The 17,340-nt window shown below is 36.3% G+C and overlaps 1 protein-coding gene across 1 annotated transcript in view; it reads right to left on the minus strand.

Moving 5' to 3' along the window:
* Positions 1 to 17,340, minus strand: part of PRKN (parkin RBR E3 ubiquitin protein ligase) — a 673,569-nt gene that overhangs the window by 466,508 nt on the left and 189,721 nt on the right. The window lies entirely within an intron of this gene.

The raw sequence follows: 17,340 nt of genomic DNA on the forward strand, positions 1-17,340 counted from the left end.
TTGTGATAAATAATTAATTGTGACATAATGGACAAAATCCCTCTATCTCCAATTTGTTATTTGTTAAATGACTTCCAAACCATTTTGTGGAGAATTTCAGTGTGCAGTAATGGAGTTTAAAGCAAAGTGACAAGTGTAAATTGCTGGAATTAGGATTACTTGCATTGCCAAAAGGGTCACAACACTTACAAGTGCTAAACATTCAACAAAGAAATAGTGGACCAGAGCCAATGGCTCTAAATAAGTCAGGTTTATTGGCACAGAGTAAAAAATCTCCAGAGGGAGCGTTACTAAATCAAGCACTAAGAATATTCAAAACTTAAGAGGCATTTGCACAGATAGTGCTGAAACACACTCTTCATATCACAATTTAGGGTCAAACTTGATGATCACAGGGAGTTCATGAACAAGCTACTCTAAAATATTTTTATAATCAGGGACAGGAAGATGATGCTACTGATGAAGAGTGATACTATTTCTTCTCTGTAATGTAATTTTTAGTTTAAATCTGGTTTTAGATGTCGACTCAGGATGAGTTTTCCATTCTTTCCAAAAAAGGCATTCAACTGTTGATTTTAGATGGACTTGAGAGAAAGCCTGTGGAAGATCTCATGACTGTTGTGACCATTCATGATAAAACAGAAGAACTGCTAGCCATTTAGTCCAAAATGAGATCATTTTATGGTCTCACATATTCAGAAGCTTCTCCTCCTTTTCTGTCCTCACCAGAGGTGATTCTTAGACAGTCTTTCCAGAACGTGTGTCTTAGAAAATAGCAGGGTAAATAAGGATCTTGTGAAAGGTTTATACATGATAAATCACGATGTCTTTCAGCATTTTCACCTTGCTCAGCATTTTCACAATACAGAACAGAAAAGCAAAATATTATGTAAGAAATAGAGTTTACAGAGATTTTGGAAGACCTATCATTAACAAAGTTCTTTCAAAAGGACTTGTACTGATCTTTCCACAACACACCTTGCAAGAAAAATTGTTCTTTATTCAGTGATACCTTCTGGAGACCCACACCTAATTCTTCAGTGTCATGAATGAACATAAGCATCAGCCTACACAGAAAGTGGGTAGTCTATCAAAAAATTAATTTTCTAACTCTCTGTAGCATCATTAGGTTGGCCATCTCTGCTGTGAAATGTCAAGACAGATTGTTGAATGCATTTGGGAGAAACAGAAAGAGTTCTGATGCATTTGTATCTACATTTGTATCGTCTGATCTCTGTATCTACACGATTTTTAACAATTGTCATTTGTATATGCAAATACTATACCCACTTTAATTGCAAAAGATTCCTTTACAGATATTTTAGTGCTCTTTATACCCTCATTCTCCCATGGTCTCTTCTACCACTTCTTTTCTGATCTCTTTTATGTTGAGTGGTTTTCCTTCATGCTCTTACATTATTTCTCAGTACTTCTCCCTCCACACTTTGTTTTTATGCAATGTAATTTAAAGGACAAAAATCTTGATTTTGTTTTGTTTTAATTGAATTTTCAATAACACACTCTCTCCTTAGTGAAGCAGTAATAAGCCAGCAGATATTTGTTAGAGCAAGGACACTGCAGTCTTAATATTCAATCAAAGCAATTATTAGATTTCAACCTTAAAAGATCATGTTGACATTAAAAGTCTCTCCTATTTTTTTTTACCCCTTGTTGCCCATAGCATTTTGACAAGATCCATTTAAATAGCTCAATCATTAAATTCATTAACACAATATACAAAACCTCTCTGTCACTCTAAAACTTCTTCCACTAAGAATACGGTGCAGCATTAAAGAATTTATTAATCTAAAAGAAATTAATAATGAAATTAATAACTAGGCAAATTAGGAGCTCAAAAGTGATTTGCTCAGTTACAGTGAGAGTTTAAAAAGAGAAATAGGTATTTATGCAAAAACTCACGACTTCGGAAACCCCTAATAAACTGTCAATCAGTCATATTCTGTTTTAATGATCACCTCTTCTAGCAGTTTTGCTTGCTTAAGCAGCCAATGTTCTGCCTTTCATTTTTTTCTCAATATTTACTGTCCTTTTCAGTAGGTTGTTTTTTATTTTTTAAATCTTTCATCAGCTCCTGGTTCAGCTCACTGCCTGATGCTTTGCTACAATCACACTGAGGGGACAGTGCATATGAGAGAATAAAAGAGATGGAAAGCGCTACTTAAACAAAACAAAATTCCCCAACAATTCTACCACGAATGTTTTCAACCATTCTTCTTTGATCTTGGCTGCTGTACATGTTTATTTGCCTGGGTATATCAATTCATCTTTTAAAAGTATAAGTCCTTTCCAGGTTCTTTTTGCAAGCTGAAGGCTTTGTGGTTAGCTCAGAAACAATGGAAAGGCTGACAAAATAGAACTCCATCTATTCTCTCTTCAGCAATATCAAGAACTACATACTTCAGAAAAAGCTGCAAAATTTGCACTTTATGCAGTTCTACAGATTGCCTCAGCTGTTAGAGCACACTGCAAATAACACCAAGGTTGTGGATTTGATCCCTGCATGGGCCATTCACTTCAGAGTTGGACTCAATGATCCTTTTGGGTCTCTTCCAACTCAGAATATTCTGTGATACTGTATATGACCATAGCAATAGTGGTTTTTGGTATTTCCCTTAATAAAATTTTAAGAGGACAGATGAACATGTTGTATCTGAGCTTTCTTCCATCTCTTTATCTAAAACAAAAACAAGCTTTGACATATTGAACATCACTACTGATGATGACAGTGTAGACAATGGTCTCAGGAAAGCTTAATTAGTGGATATCAGGATAACTTTCAAAGAGCAGGTAGGAGAAAGACACAACATCCTTTGATATTTAGCCTGTGTAGATTTCACATGGAAGCCACTGAGCAATAACAAACATAGAATCCTAAAGCATCAGTTTTGTATTGTTTTTCTGAGTACATTTGAACTGAATTTGGCTTGTGTTTAAAGGAGGAAAGTAATCCTCAACCTTTGTAAGAAAAGCGATAAAACAGTACAAGAAAAAAATAAAAAGAGTTGTCATCATACATTAATTGTGGAGAGATCTGGACAGGAATATAACCAAGCATTTCCCAGAATATGGGTGATTAATGCTTTATAGCAGATTACATTTCATGGACAATAGTTGGGCTAAGTCTGCAGCTTCTTTGAGAAAAGAGGTAGAATTCTAGCTGTTTCTGTGAGAGTTTAGGTTGTGCCTTAGGTTACTATTGTAAGATACAATTATTTATGTCAATGTCACTTTTGTTTCCTTCGTGTATTTGTTTTACGCCTCAGGAAAAAGGCTTTTAAGTATATCTATTATTAATGATTCTAGAGATATTGTCTTATCTGTTGATTCAAATTAATGCTTGTGTGCCATATTCCAATGGGAAAAACTGCAAGTGTATAAAAAGTAGATTGTGAAGTATCTTTCACTAGAGCAAAGGGAAGTGAGTCGATCAAAAAATTATGAAACTCAGTAATAAGGATTGGTTCTTTGGAGAAAATGGGTTTTGGCCAACTTGGGAAAATTAATTCATAGCAGAGAAAATTAAAATTAAAACTTTTTTTCATTCAAGCCTTTTTCCTTTTTTCTGAATTCTCAAGTTGAATTTCACAAGGCTGAATCAGCAAATCCTAAATGAACAACACAATATCCTTTGTTGCTGAGAGCAGTGAGGTAACAAGAAGGTCAGTTGGGAAGACTGAAATAAATTATGAAAAGGGAAGAGATGACTGTGTTTAAGTTACTCTGAAATCCTCTTGTTAGGCTCTGGGGAGACCTCACACTGCAACCTTTCAGTACTTGAAGTAGACTTAGGGGAAAAAAAAAAAAACAACCCACAAACAAAAAACCACAGGGACTTTTTACCTGGGCAGAGAGTGACAGGCCAATGGGGAACATTTTTAAACAAAAATATTAGATGTCAGGAAGAAATTCTTCACTGAAAGGGTGGTGGGGCATTGGTACAGGTTGCCCAGAGAAGCTGTGGGTATCTCATACCTGGAAGTGTTCAAGGTCAGGCTGGCTGGGCCCACCTGATCAAGTGGGTGGCATCCCTGTCCACTGTGAAGGGGTGGGAACCACATAATCTTTATTGTCCTTTCCAACCCAAACCATTCAGTGGTTCTGACAGATTTCTGTTTGATATCTTCTTTACAACATATTTGGGTAGCAATACCAATACTGAAAGGAATTTTCTCAATCTAACAAGTATAAAGCCCACTAGAGAAGTCATGTTTTCTGAAGTGCAATACGGGTAATTTTGAAACTTTTTATTTAAAGAAACATTAGAGCAGAAAATAGTTTGAATCTGAAGTTTTGAACATGCACATAAAAAAGCTTGTGGTGTTTTGCCTTGAAAATGAATTTGATAAATTTCCATTTCCTGCTAACCATGAATTCAGAGTTTTAAGGTGTTGAGGTATTTTTTTATGGCATATCAACCACAAAGAAAAATCCTTCACACTCCACCTGAGATTCAGGTGGAAATTCCAACTTTTATGCTGTCTAGAGATTCACACCTTTACCCATGAATCCCTGGGGCCTATTGTGGATACAGTAACAGTGGAATTGTCTAATTGCTGCCTATTTAGATCAAGCAGATCTAAACAGACTGCCTGATGACATTCCCTAAGAGATTCACATAAAGCCAATGATCAAGAAAAGGTATTTTCTATGAATGGTCAACCAAACCCAAAAAGTTAGCTTTCTAGTTTTGTTGGTTTTTTTTCTCCTTAAAAACAGCACAACACATCTTTTCAAACCAATGGGACCCCATGTAAAATTGTAGATTACACACTGATTTTATTGGGAAAATATTTTTTTCAAGGATAATGTACAGAGACATTAAAGATGACCTTCAAAACAGACAAATAAGCATATGAAGTTCCCAGAAGAGAGAGAAAAAAAAGCTCAGCAAGCCTTACTCAACTGTTGCTGTAACCCTTTCACAAGGACAGAGTTCAGGTCTCAAAGGCAGCAGAAACAAAAAGGAAATCAATTGGAAGAGGAAAACTGTTTCCTCCCCTGATCACAATGAATGCAAAAAGGCAAGAAGAAGAAAGCAACACCATGATAATACACTTTTTTACACAGGAAGCTAAAGCTGGTATATTAGTGAATGGTATATTAGCAGGTATATAATGAATTTGAGAATGGAGACTACCTAAAATAAAAACCACAGATATAGCAATAATATTCTGTTAAGCCATGTCGGTTTAAGAAACTGGAAGGAAGATTTGCAAGAAGACTTAACATCTTTTATTTGATCAGCTAATATAGAAAGAAAAATCAGCTTCTGGGCTCAGAGAATCTTATGCAGGTCATGGCAAGGGGAAACCTGAAGGGAAAATTAAGCACTGTTAAAATAATGAAGCAAATCAGCACTCTGATCTGATATCACCATCCATTTGTGTGAATACTGACTGCTCAGTGGCAGTGAACTAAATATTGCTCCACATGGGGCAAGGGAAAAAGCCAGTGCACCACCAGGCCTAAATTACATGGACCACTTAGCAGTTAAATTCCAGCAATCAGAAACTACTTGCTCTTTTATGCTGCTTTGGAATACATCTATATTTGATTTCAGTTCACCTTTTCAGCATTACCAGAGGTGTATACTACTGTTCTAATTTAGCATTCAGAATATTGTGGGTTCTAAGCAACACCTAGAAGTAGAAGGAAAAATAGATACATTATTGAAAACACCACACATTCAAATAAATGTGATGAAAAGGCAGAAAACCCTTCACTTAGCAGAAGAGTTAACTCAGACACATTCAAATTTATATTTTGTTATTTTTTAGAAAAGAAAACAGTTGATGTTGAACAAGGGGAAATAAGTACATACTGTGGGATTTAGTACAGTTCCTTCAGCCAGTGGTCCCTCTGTGTAGCAAGAAGCCCTGATTAGCATTTACAAAAATAAAATCCCCTGATTTACAGTCAAAGACAATAGTTTATCTATTACAAAGGTTCTGCTCTGAATAATACTCTTTAAAGAGAACTAAAAGACAGAATTTTATACTGTCTAGTCCCTTAATGAGTTAATAATTTGCTGGAAATGGAAATGTATTCAACTAAGTCAGAATTCCCCCTCTTCCTTCACTTACAAATCACTTCATGCTTCATTTCCATCTTTTTCACATTATAACAGAAAAACTTAATGCTAATTCTAGCTCAGTGGAGGGAATGCAGAGTTAATGCTCAGTTAGGAACGTTGCAGGGTTATTACTTTTTGTACACAATCTAAGACCTTAGCAATGCTATATACATATTTCTAAATGGCATTACTAATAAAATGACATCATTATTGTGATAACTTTTCTTGAATGTAGATCTTTTAGCATGAATTCCTGAAAGATATATGAACCCTTCTAACAAATAAAAATGTTTTATTGGCAGCACATGAGACAGTTTGAACATTAAAATACCTGCTTAGATAATTGTTATTCCCTTCAAAACTCTGCATAATGATCTACAAAAGACACAGAAGGCAGCCAAACTTTTTGATATTATGTTTACAAAGCTATTAGTATCTCCACAGTGACATTAAGAACATATCATGCAATATAAAATGGAAGAGAAATAGTCAAATGAACACTAAATTCACATAAAACTTTTCTCAGTAAATGAAAAACTTTTCCCTTCTTGTAATTTCATATATTGTGCACAAAGAAAAACCTATAACCCACCATTTATTATGATGCCTGTTTAGAAAGCAATAAGACAATGAGACGCTTATAATGCTATATTAAAAATGAATACAATTAAGTTCTCACAACCATTTGTTTTCCTCCTAAACACAGTTGAGTGCACCTCATTATTATTCCATCTTCCACAATGAACTACCTGAAAGAATTTATACTCTCTAAACATGTTATCTCCAGCTGTAAACATAAAAACAGGAAGCTTATTATTTATAATGGACGGATTGCATTTTCCATTGCTTTAGTTTCTTCTCAAGCCACACTGAAACAGAACAAATAACAAATGTATTCTGTAAAATGCTTGAATGAATTACATTTAGGCACATTTTGGCCTGGGTTAAACGGTAATAAAAGGTACTGTGCCCCAAAAAGGTCTCATAAGGAAGCCCTTTTCACAGTGCACAGAGTGCAGCATGGCCTCAGGACTGTGGGCTTTGTGTTATTTGACTAACGTAAGATCTAATTTGTATTTCATTTTTCCCCTTAAATTTTTCTTTGAGAAGGTTTATCTCAGCAAGGCAGACACTGCCAATCTACTTACACTTCTGTGTCTTCACTGAAGGCATACATTAAGTATAAGGGAGTATGTGAGGAACAGGCATAAAAGTGGCTCACACTGACACCTAATAAGTGTCAAGATATTACTGAGACATGAAATCTATTTGAAAAACTGAAGAGTCACTTACTACCAGAACTCTGAAAATATTTTAAAGACTTCAGTAGTCTCTCATGCAGATGGGGCACTTCAGTGGCAGCTAGAAAGCTGCAGAAATGAATTTGGAAAATTTCCTTCTCCAAAGAACTCTGAAAGAATTCCTATGTGTTGTAAATACTCCATTGTAGAAAGCAAAATTTTCCTGTGAATTTATTTTCTAGAGCATCAAAAGTTTAATAGCTATAAATATTTATTTTAATTACTTCAACTAGTCATTCACAGATGCCTTTTTCATGCTTTATGGCCAGCAACTGGTATACATCCAAACCAAGGAACACTTTGGTCTTCTACTTGTCCCAGTTCATGCCTCTATATATCAGTTTGAGCAGCTGCTATGAGAAAAGCTGTAAATAAAGCCTAGTGAGCACCCTATGTGGCCCTACTTGGTGACTTAACTTCCTAGTTTACACAGAGACAAGACATCAAATATTTTCCAGAGCTTTCCCTGATTTTACTTGAAGACTTGCTTTTAAATTAGCATTTTCTATAACAGGTGAAAATGGTCTTAGATTTGATTTTTGGGCTATGCCTACCAAAATATCCCAGCAGGATAAGTCTGGAAGATCTATGCAGTGCAATAATATGCAGCACATCTACACATCCAACTGGACTTTACTTTAGGACTAGTTTGCCAGAGATATAGTTAGGTATGTTACAGAAGACACAGTTTAGAGATTCTTCCCAATCCCTAATGGGGCATCCATGCTATATCAGAAAGCACTCTTACAACAAATTAATCCCTGTGCCCAGTACATATGGGCATAGTTTGTCACCTCATTTATTCCCACCCCTTATGAAATCATGCCTAATTTTAAAAGGGAGAACACTCATGTTGGGGTTTGGCCTGGCAGGCAGCTAAACATCCCACAGCCACTCCTTCAATTCTCTGCACCCACCCTACTCCTCAGTGGGATGAAAGGATCCAAGAAAGGATATAAACTCCTTTGAACTTTCCTTAGCAATGGGAATTAAGCTTTGTAAGTCTGGACTTGTAAATCATCTCTGTCTTAAAGATGCACAAGCTGTACAGTACAGACACATTTTAAAGCCAGAAAACAGGTTATTCAGCCTTATAATAAAGGGCAGAAAAAAATCCAAGATAAAGCCAATGACTGTCACACTTCAATAAGAGAAAGCAGAGAGAGTACCAGCACAACTTCTAGCTCTATGTGACAGGGTTTGTCATGAGACACAGCAAGCACCGTCCCTCGTAGCACACTTTTTATCAGACTGGATGCATGCTCCAATGGGCAAGATGCACCCCTTACCCTCAGAGCACCTCTTAGCATTAATTACGGTTTCATGGTCTTAGAACATTTTCTGAATTCAGTCAGGGATCAGCTTTAACTGTCCTGGAATTCTCACTTTACTGAGAAGTAAAAGGTGACAATCCTCTTATTCCTGCAAGAATCAACATTCAATTTGTAGTACGGACGCTACAAATTCATCTTCCTAAAACTCTTTGATCTTATTCAGACTTAACTTAGGTCCCTCTTAAAAAGGGACTAAAAACATTTATGCCAATTATAAAATACAGTCACATTTCTTTTTTTTTTTAATTTTCTTTGTTTTCATCCTCATTGCCTTGAGTGAGAAAAGTTTTGAAACTCAATGACAGCATGTGTGTCTTCACAAGTTTGCAGTTAAGAGTGATCTGGAGCTTATCTTTGCATGCTTTTATCAGTGTCCATTTGAATGATGCTAAACTTGGCTGGCTGCAATTAACAGGATAGAAAGCTGAAACCCTCTATAAGTATAGAAAAAATTGTCCTTTCTTCAAATAAGCCGCCACTGGATTTAAGAGGACAAAAGATGCAGGGGAAACATATGAGTGTATATGGAGTGCCAAAGATCTGGGAGCTTCCCCGTTTTTCCACCAAATTAAGGAATTGTCCTTATTCAAGGCTGGTATATTTCTGTAAGTTAAACACAAAGGAGAGAAGCTAAATACATTATTTCTTTTTCTATCTCTGAAATGTTTAGAAATATTTTTTAATTTAAATATGGGACTCCAATTGATTTTACTCGGGTTCTAGTCACAGTTCTTCAGAGCACCCAGGGCTTTCATGCCTTTAGGTAAATTTCAACCAGCAAGAATTCCTTTACTTTTACTTTTTCTTTTGCTTCTTTCACTTGTCCATTAACTGAGAAAGGGAGGAAGAAACAAATTGGGTGAAAGTTTGCAATGTTATCTGGAAATAATTAGGATCCATTTTCAGACTTTGGATGCTGGTTGTCACAAGGCACTGCCAGTTCAATATTATTTTCTAGGTATGGAAGGATGGGGCTTTCACACAAAACAAGCAGGATGAGAGATTCCTCTGCGGGGCTAGAGCTCCATCTCTTCAGATTTTAGCACTGATTTAGCTGCTTCTGGAGATGCAGCACCCAAGCTATGTATTCAAGTTCCAGCAAGCTGCACACTCACACTCACAATGCAAGCTGCCTGAGAGCATTTGTTGCTATTTATCACCATTTAAGATACAGCCACAAGGCACTCATAAAAATTGTGGAATTTTGCACCATAAAGCTTAATGTAAAAAACCCAAAAGTCTTTAAAAATCATACAGGTTCTACTGGAGGAGTTTAGTGCTCTCGAAGACGAGTGTGCTACACTTGTAAATTTGTGCTGTCATTTTCTGACAGCAATGACAAATGACAACTTCCCACTTAACCAGGGCACAAAAAGAAACAAACTAAGAAGAAATTAACAAAAAGTATATTTTCCAAATCACATCAAGTATATTTTCAAATCACATACTTAATCCTTAAACACCTGCCATTCAGTGTTTGTATAATTCATCAGTATTTCAGGAGTTTGTGGGAGACCTTGTGGGATGGGCAATCCTCTGCCCACCTCTGGCACCCAGGACATGTGCAGAACAAAAAGGCACAGAAAGCAGACTCAGCTTGGCTTAGGACAAACACCAATGCATCACTTATGCAGGCAGCACTGATACACCCACAAAGACAAAATGATGCAATTCACAACTAAAATCTGCCTTGTCATTATTAAAAGAAAAAGCCAATTTAATCTGTGCTCCACAAGCTGCACAAATCAGTGAGTGATAAAGATGAAAACATAGTTATACATATTTAAGTTACACTTGAAGGTTTTTCTAAATGAATATATGCAAATGTTTGAAGCCCAGGGGCAGCTCTTTCTTTTACTCAGGACATTCATTTAGTTTTCTGAGCTAATATTTAATCTAGTATTCAGTAAAACATCATTAATTACTTTCATAAATTCCTAACATCCTGTGAGATGTCTTTTCCCTCTGAGCTGCAAAACAGACTCTTCAAATGCCTTCCTCAATGAAGTGCAACAATTTTCACTCTAGAGTCCTCTTAATTGTAAGAAAAGATAATTTTTAGTTTTCATCTTACTGCTTAATGGTGATCTTTGTAGTTTTAAAGACCACTAAAATATTATATTTTTGTAGGAAGAATTTTGGGGCAGCAAGAAATACGAGGACTTCAATACAAAGCTCAATTAATGAACTGTTGTGGTCTAGAAGAGTAATTTGCTAACAAGGAAGAGTAATAGGTACAGTGAATGACTCAAAAGGGTCTCCATCTCACCCACCACCAGTAACTTTAAGGGAATTTATAAGAAACTGCAGAAGGCGGTTACAGCCAAATCTTATGCCTAAATTTACTGTTAGCACCGATTAACTTCCTAGCCTTTCTAGATATTTTTATTATTTGTAAATAGATACATGGTTTTGGAGCACAAATGGAAAAATTTCAGGAAATCCACTGCCTAAATCCCAATGGGGCTGCCACCACAGTAGCTGTATTGACATTTGTGCTGAAACTACCAACTCCCACTACATCACACACATAAAACAGATGAATGAAAATTTCTAATTTCTAGTCTCTTTATAGCCATTCTTTTAGATATGCTTATCATGTTATTCACTGATTTTCTCTCTCACATCAGCAGTTCAAGTATTTTCAAGTATTTCAAGTATCCTCTTCTAGAAAAGTTTTCTCTGGTACTAGCAATTGTATTTGACTCACAACCCTTTCTACAGATGCTCTTCTGGTCTGACCTCAAGCATTTGATTATTGTAGCAGCCCTGCAATGTTCCTGGAGAAATAAGAATAAAAACCCTGCTAAGAAGTGTGGCAGCATCTGCACAACTAGTGTCTAGACTGAACTGTAATACAGTGTGGTGCAGTTTTAATGGATGATGCTTCATGGAACCCTTTTCTTCCCCTGCTCTTGCATTTTATATTTATTTTCCTATTTTGTATTTAAATTAGAGATAAAATCAAGTCCCACAAGAAATAAGAATTCTACAAGAATATTGCAGAATATCTGCAAAAATAATTTCTTTTATTGATTTAAACCCTCAAGGTCTATTTAATGGATTTAGAAAATGAACAAACAAACAAACAACAACAACAAAAAAATCACCAAAGAAAAAAACTAAATAGGGCAGACTGCCCTGGCAGCAGTCAATGTAATTTAACCCAAATCCATAGAAGAGGATTGATCTTACTGAGCTTATCTCTAATATGGTTTACAAATACTGACTCTTAGTGTGTTAACTTAGCCCCTTTTTGCTCTGAAAAATATTTTTATACCTACTTTCATACCAGATGGGCACCCAAGTATTTTATTAAAGATGACAGAAAAAATACATTATATAAAGCTGCAAAGAGGCAAACTAATATCAAAAACAGAAAAAGAAGTAATGAATTTGCCTGAACCAATTTCTTATTTCATGACCTCATCATGCTGAAGCTGCCTATCTATTTCAGAACAAGTGATAAATATTAAAATGAATTTTTTTTTGCATGTCTTATCAAAAGCCTCCAATATCAATTGTTTTCACAAATGTTTTCTCCTGCAAGCAGTGAATGCCTCTTCATCAATCTTTTATCAAAAGCAATCTTGTTCTGATTTCAGTCTTATCAGACAAAGTTTTCTCTCTCTCCTTTGCTGTTTTTTTTTTTTGTTTTCCTTTCTTGGCAGAAGGTACATGAATATCATTTTACACATGACTGTGGCTGCATCTCCATCAATCAGGAAATAACAAGTAACTGTGAAGGATATAGCATGGCCCTGCAGAGCTCCAAATAGTAGAAATATTTGTGCCTGATAGCGACAAAGTAGGAAAGCAAGTGTGCACATCTTTTTGCACATGCACAACATTTGCACATGAATGTGCAAATATTCCTTCTTACAGGGCGTTGTTGCATTTCCAAATATTTCTAAACAGAGGAATGGTCTGCAGTGGGGAGCTGTGCAAGGAGAGGCCACAACCTGCCACATGCCAGTCGCAGCTGAGCCCAGACACCTTTGGACCGGGTGACAAAACACACTGAGTGCCAGCCCTGCAGCCAGGCAGATGAGTTGGCAGCACCCCAGCTCCAGCCCACTCATGAAATACTTGCAGGCATCAGGGTGAGGAAGATGCACACAGAGACCATGGCTGGAGGCAGATGACTGATGGGACAGATGGAGATGTGCTGCTGCTCCAAGTGCTGTGAGGTCACACAGCCAAAGGATTTCTTGTCCCCATGCCAAAAGGGGTTTTTTGTAGCAAACTTCAGCTGATAGGGGCAAACTCTGCCAGGGTGAAGAGAGCTCTGAAAGACTGAAGCCCATGGGCACCCCTCACTGCGGAGGAACAACTCTGAGGGACTGAAACCCACAGGTGAACCTTGTCAGGCAGGGACATAAAGAGCAAAATAAAACCAGAAAGGAATGTCAGCCAGAAGCCATTATGTACTTGACTCCAAAGAAGTGCATCACCTGTGCTGCCCATTACATCACAAACGAGGGACAGACCACAACCAGCAGTGAAAACACCGGGACTTAGATTAGGAAGGGGAAGGCAAAGTTTTTATTTATGTTTTCTTTTTTTGACTCAATGCCCAACTCAGTGTTCTGAAGTTTTTTGTTAATTGACAATAAAGTAAATCTAGTAACATTCCAATTCCATAATATTTGCCCCATAAGACTTGCTTAGTCTCCTTGAGCCCAAAATGCAATGAGAACTATTCAGTCTGAAGGCTCATTTTAAACACCACCTAGGACTGCGGGGGAAAAAGACATTCTGAGAAAATACAATGTTTTCTGCTGCTAAAGCTGGACAGCAACCAAGGTTTCAATATATTTGAACAAGATCCTCATTTTGTACAAATAAATGTCATTCCAAAAGTCTCACAGCATACTAGGGCCAACGCACAGTGACAGAGCTCCAGAACAGAGTGAGCTGCTGCAGCAACAAGACGTTGAATATATAATGATTTCCTTAGGAGAGACAGAGGCTGCAAAATTCCCATTTTTGACTCCTCAGGGGAAAAAAACACAATAAACATAAATAAAACCACCTTAAGAGAAAAGGAAAAGAAAGTTAAAAATTAAATTAAATTTATGTGCAAGTAACTGGAGCCTTGTGCTCCCCACACAAAGTGCTATGCCTGTGTTTGCTTCCTAAGTATGCATCAGGTTGTTCCTGCTGCTCAGAGAAAGAATCTTGTCTTGAATATCCCTGACAGAGGAGAACTAAAGAGACAAAGAGCTGCATTTAGATAAATCCATAAATGCAATTTATAGCTCTAGGGGCAGACTACACCTAAGCTGCTTGACCAGGTACTCAGCTCCTGGGCTGCTAGGGAGAGAAGCTTCATGGCAGGAAAGTTTTCAGGTGAATCCCAGGAGAATCAAGTGCCAGGACCATCACAGATCCCCACCTTGCCATGATGCCTTCTCACATGGGCAATATATGTGAGAACAGATGAAGACAGGCAGGAGGACTCAACCATCAGGGACTCAACCTACTGGGTTTTAGGAATATATTTTGACTTGATCCTACTCAGTGCAAAGTGGCAGAGTTGTAGTGTGTTAGGAGAATGCTGGAGAAAAGCTGCTGATTTGTCAGTGCTGACTTGGGGAGTAAAAGATTCCAGGGTGGAGGGGAGCTATATAGTCATGAATGGCACACAGAACATGATGAAAGAATGATTATTCACCTTTAAATACTAAGGAAGCATCTGACAAAAATGCCAGGTATAACATAAGGTAGAAGACTTAGTTTTTCATACAAAATTTTATATTTTATTTCTATGGAGCTGCCTTGTCTTAAGGTGCAGGTAGGTTGAGGGGGATGTGTGTGAGGATTAGAAAATCACCAACAGACAGGGAAGCAGATAATTTATCTCTTAAAGCCATCACTGTGTAAGGACTCCTTCCCATTCTGCTCTTTATATTTATCCTGAGTGTTTTGTTTCTTTTGTTTTTTTAACTATTATTATATCTGACATGATGCCTACAAAACAGATTGGCAGATTTGGTAAAGACTTTCCTTCCTGCATGAGGTGTTAGTAAACAAAGGATGAGAAAATTCTCTTTTTAGAGAACACTTAAGTATGATAAATGCAAACATTTAACATTTTCATCATGTTTGTGATGAAAAGAGGCAAAATTTTGCTAACTGGAGGCTGGAGAGAAAGTACATATGATGCTTTCTCATTTGGAAGTTACCAGTAGCTACCAGGTTAATGCTCAAGCTAAAGTTTTCCACCATTTACTCCTAAGGCAAATCTCTCAAAATGTCTTCTTTTTGATTTTTCTCCTCTACAATGGCCTCAATAACAGATTTTGCAACTAATAATAAAGGTCTCGAAGATGTGAGCCATGAAAGTAAATATGCTAATCTTTTAAGAAACCAATAACTTTGTGTCATTATGAAGAGAAGATTAGTCACTAAAACACTATTCCATTTTTCTGCTGACAGTAAGTAAAAGAAAACTAATTTCATATTATATTTCACTTCAAATCACATTAAGAATTTAGAAGCTGCATATTTATAATGATCCTTAAATTACTGCAAGATACAAAATTGCAAAGCCTTGTTCCTAAGAAGATTTTAGTGTTTTAAACTAGCACTAGAAAAACAGTGCCTGATTTTATGCAAAACAGACAGAATGGTAGAGTCTACTGTTATTTTCTTGAGGTTTGTTTATGAGAATTGTCATGATAAATATGCTTTGCAATATTGAAAGGTATGATGACATCTTTTTCTAAGGAAGAAAATTTGCTAAATTCCTGTAATTTTGGAATGTTAATGTATGGATATGCAGAGGACAATAATTGTACTCTGGTCAAGAACACTTCAGCAAATTTTTGTCATGCTTTGTTTCAGCTCAATTATTTCAAACAATCTTGAGATACCAGCTTACAAATACATATAAAGGCCTTAGAATATACACACAAATGTGCTTCATAAATATGTGGCATTAATATAATTTTCAATAGTAATTACTGAACCTGGGGAGAAACTAAAAATGAAGATTCCTATTACCTGCTGTGAAAACTTAATAAACAAATTCCTATTAGACATTAATTTACATTTGTTTTGAAGAGTTTTGTTTGTTTGTTTGTTTTTCACAGGGATGAGGTATAAAACATACAAAAGCATTTAATGAAAATATCCTGTAGGCTGAGGGTTTAATTGTGGCAGTTCCTCTACATCAGTCATTACTTTGGTCTGGTTTACGGGTTTACATTTTTCATAATAGAATGGTACATTTTAAGTATCTGAAATCCTTTTTTTCTTTTTTTTCAAGCAGAATTTTGCGTAAAGGGTCAATGTTCAGGGAAAAATCTCAGCTTAAAGAATTCAGATCCTTGTAAGAATGAGACTAAAGAAAAATGCAATGTTTTTGCCTCATTAGAAATACTTTTGATGATAATGAACTTGGTGGTGGTGGTACAAAAGGTCAGTAACTGGAACAGGATATTGGACTATGAATGTGAGAAATGGGCTCAGAGCTTAATGATACATGAAGTTCAATAAACAAGTTGTCAGACAAGGACAACAGGACTTTAAGAAAAAGCCTGGGCAAATAGCCACAGGGAGAAATTCCACAAGTAGACAGGGACTAGACACCAAATGAGACAAAAAGGGAGAATGATGCCAAAGTCAGACGGAAAGAGAAATGTGAGAAATAGTCATGATCAAAGAAAATATAAAAGTCAAAGGCCACAAGAGCACTTTCCTTTCTCTGAACCACAATGGAACCTGGAAGCTACAATCTCTGTTAGAAAATATAAATGAAACTAGATGGCAAAGTGCTTCCCAAGCACTTCACTTCCTCCCTGAGTTTGACAAGGGATGATTGTAACATAGTGCAACATTGGTTACCCTGTTATTTGATGTGGCAAAGGTCTGTAAGATGTATTGGAATACATAAGTGATTTCAAATCTGTCACTGATTTCCAAGTTTTTTTCAGTTCTCAGGCCCAGTAAGGGCTTTAATTATTGACTTAATAAATGACATAATTAAATTTTCCCCTATAGGATCACTGCTTCATTCAATAACAGAACCATCTGCAAGACTGTGATGGAAGCTCTTTTTCAAAAGATGAAAGAAATATCTTTTGTTTCCATAAATACAAGAGGATTGAGCAAACAAGTGTACGTACTCCCAGAGTGCCCTTTAAAAAGATTAAAGAATGCATCTTTAAAAAGTTGTGTTTTGGTAAGCAAATTAACTTATGTTTCAGATGTGTTATTTACTTGGTTGTCTCAATTTTCTGTATATTTTTCTTAAAACATAAACACTGTGCAATAAAAATTCTTGGAAGTAAAATTTTTGTGAAACAGGTTGGAAAATTGAGAGCCTACCTTTATAAAATCCTGACTATTCTGATAAAAACAGGAGTCTGGCTGTGTCATTAAAAGTTATAGCATAAACCATTTGGAACACCTGTAAGAAGATGTAAAAATCTATTTTTCCTCTAATCCATACCAGGTTATAGTATATTATTCTGTCCTTTTTCTGTATTCCAAGACAAATGTATCTTGACAGAAATTATGTCTTCTTTTCTTTTTGCATTACTTGGCTGTCCCTTAATGAGAACAGACAGGCTAGGGTGTTTTTAAAACTTGAATGAAGGACAGC

The sequence above is a fragment of the Molothrus ater genome, chromosome 3 (genome assembly GCF_012460135.2).
Source record: "Molothrus ater isolate BHLD 08-10-18 breed brown headed cowbird chromosome 3, BPBGC_Mater_1.1, whole genome shotgun sequence".
NCBI classification, from domain to species: domain Eukaryota; kingdom Metazoa; phylum Chordata; class Aves; order Passeriformes; family Icteridae; genus Molothrus; species Molothrus ater.